Below are 3,374 nucleotides of genomic sequence, written 5' to 3'. Positions count from 1 at the left end.
ATAATATTATGTTGTGTATTGAATTTTCGAGCTTAAGGTTGAAACGTGATACGGGAGGATATTTGTAGTATTGCTCTGTAAGCAGGAAAGGTTTCATGAAAATAAACAGGTCGGTTCGAAGCGTGCTTGTTTTGAATTCGCTCATTTATTGTCAAACTTCATAACACTTGACAGAAAAAAGAAACTTACGAAAACCCGGTATCTTGCCATCATTTGACACAGATGCTTCACTGTATGGCAAGTAAACATGCCGCGGTAACTTAATCACGGCGCCCGCTGAATTCCGGCGATGTCACTTTCGATTTTGCGATTTATTTGTGCAGCCAAAACGTACAATAACAAAATTGAACGTAGCAAAAATCTCCTAAACTGTTTGTCGCTCATCGTAACTTTTTATATTCTATATTCACGGTTCAAAATTAATGTTGTTTTCATGTCGTAATTATGTTATTCTCGAGCGACCGCCCTGGAAACTTCCTTCTGCTCTTCTCTGTATCAATATTTATTTACTTTTGCATCAATATTTGTTTTTGCATAAAGCAACCCAACAATCTGTACCTTGCTGAGTTCGCATTTGTTAGCTTTAATAGTATTTTCGGTCCAATGCTTCTGTTTTGCGAAGGGGTATATGTTTTAGGTCACCCATCCTTACACTAACCCCGTTGGACAGGAGGTAACTTTAGTAAACTATAGTATTACAAAGCTGTCAGATGCTCAGAGGGCACTCTTAAACTTGTGGTGAAAAGAAGTTGTGAGAGAGCTTGAAAATTATCAGAAGCCAATCTTTCTCACTTCCCATTTATTTTCTTCAATCTTTCTGGGTTCAGTACTTTGCTAGTAACCACATGTCTTCTCACGCTATTTACCCAAGACTTCTACCATTGCACTACAATGATAGACAATACCAAAACAATATCGTGCACTGTTAGAGCTACATATTACGCAAGGACAGATCTGTTTCGTCATACCAACGTGTGAGGACCTGTGAGCCATAGGGCCTCTGCTGGTATGACTTCTGGGTGACTCCTTAAATGGTCTTAATGACCCCCCAACTTGAAAAAAATTGTCTAGAACTAGCACGTACCACAGGCAACCAAGTGTACCCTCACGGAGGGTCTAGTTTTCTCTAACTTGACTGTTATCTTCAACTTAGATTACTCTGTGCCAGGTGCATCCCTGGACGGGATTTGAACCCAGAACAGCCACTGTGAAGGACCTGTTCTTATCCACTTTACAACTAAAGATCAACTGGCTGACAATTGCATCGATTATTTACCAACACTAATTGGTATATATAAAATCATTACTGAAACGATAGTGGTTAAGTCTAGCGCTTGATGTTTAAAGAGTTAGCTTTCTCTTGAGGTTTGGTAACCAATATTTCTCCTGTTTAAACTTGTTTCTCAGCGGGTAATAATACGCGTTTACAGGGGCATTCGGAAAAAAAATATTGACATATTAAAAAATATGTTATGGCAGTTAGCGACGCGGTAGTCTAGTGGTTAAGTGAAAAGGTTATTAATCGAACATTCCCAGGTTCGAGTGCAGCGACCTCAGAAATAAATATTCATTTTCCATAATTCCAATCAAGCGCTAATCGTCATTTCAGAGGTAAAGGATGGGTTGGGTGAGAGTACTCGCCTGCAACCAATGTGGCCTGGGTTGGATTCCCAGACTAATATATATATTGGTTCTCCATCTGCTCCGAGAGGTTTCTCTCCGGGTACTCAGGTTTTCCCCAGCCTCCTCAAAAAGCAACCTACGATTTGAAATTGATGAGCAGTGTTCCAAGCGCTAAATACAGTTGATACTCAACTTCAAGTTCATTGTTAATACTATTATGATTAGCCTAACTCTTAAGTTACGAACCTGGTGTGTATGGCGTCGTTTCATTTGACTGGGCCTCTTCGTTACCTTCACCAACTAAGTGCAAACAAATGTGTTAGTTAACGCTGTAAATGCTGGAGGTTAGCAAGTATCATTGGGAACCAATCAAGGTGGCCCTTAAATCTTGTGAGCTCGGTTTTTAAATGAATGATCGAGTCTGAAAGAGCTCAATCGGTCTGAAGCGTTCTCAATCGTTTTGAATGCTTGGTCACAAAAGAATGACATCATTGCTTGCAACGTAACAACAAAAATTCGATAGGATAAGAAGGACGTTTCGCCTGAGACAAAGCATGTAGTTACTAAATTACATATCAAATTCACATTGCTTTACCGCCCACGTTGCGAAGTTCGTTCTGAAATTGGATACTAGGTTACGAAGTACCCAATTACGCGCAGAATTTGACAACCAACCAAATAGTTAATAGAGGGGACTGGTTTTAAAGCTCGGCAAACATCAAAGGAGGAAACAAAGATGCCAAGATTTATGCTGGAAAGCCACGACCGTAAACCACAATCTTTTGTTTTGCGCTCATACACTATGCATAAATTACGTAACCAACACGTTCCTATTGGTTAGTTCCTCAGTACGGAGTAAACAACTATTGTGTTTTGTGCACGGTCAAGGCCAAAAATGAGAAAAAAAAACATACAACATATTAAGAAATTTGTCGGGTTTCATAACCATTCCCCTATATTAACTATGATCGTATTAATTTGCCGCCCAAGGTTCGTGAGATCGTAGTCTGGTCCCAGAGGTTTTTCTTGAACCGCGACAGAGCCGCGAAGAGGTGAAGTCAGGGCCCGGTTGTTTGAAAGCCGATTAACTTACTCCAGGGTAAGCGTGAACTTTTGTTTCATGTTTTCAACTTTTTGGTGAAAGTTTCTTTTGCTTCTTTTTGTTTTTCAATATCGACTTCTTTTAATGAAAAGTCTTGCCGAATATCAACGTTGAAAAGCATTTGGGAGTAGAAAAATATACACCTTGGTTAATTTTTAATCTGGGATTAGCGTTAATCGGCTCTTGAACAACCGGGTCCAAGTTACCTTGGACTTGAATCTCACTTTCATGAAGACGCCAGCTGTCAAACGTGTCAATTTGATAAGTACAAAAGGGACTAATGGCAACTTAGCAATCACGCGTCCCCTAATCAAACGAAACAATCATATTCGTAACTGAACAGAGAGAGAAGCACACACAGTGTATTTTTACCCTTCGACGCACTCATCTCAAAAACTGGTTTTTGCCCTGAGCGGGACTCGAAAGGTAAAAATGCACGGTGTGTGCTTCTCTCTCTCTCTCTCTCTCTCTCTCCAGTTACGTATAGTATAGCCTTTCATTTGCCTCGAAATTTCTAACTTTCATTTGTTCTAAGCCCCGTTTGGGATTATAGAGGCAAGGATCCACACTCAAGTGAAGAAACGTTGGGCACTAGGGATCCCCACGCTGCTAAGTCGCCCCATTAATCTGCTGCGTTGCCAGTGTGGTA

The sequence above is a fragment of the Montipora capricornis genome, chromosome 10, assembly GCF_036669925.1.
Source record: "Montipora capricornis isolate CH-2021 chromosome 10, ASM3666992v2, whole genome shotgun sequence".
In the NCBI taxonomy this organism is placed as follows: Eukaryota; Metazoa; Cnidaria; class Anthozoa; order Scleractinia; family Acroporidae; genus Montipora; species Montipora capricornis.
Note: the sequence above shows the minus strand (reverse complement) of the source record.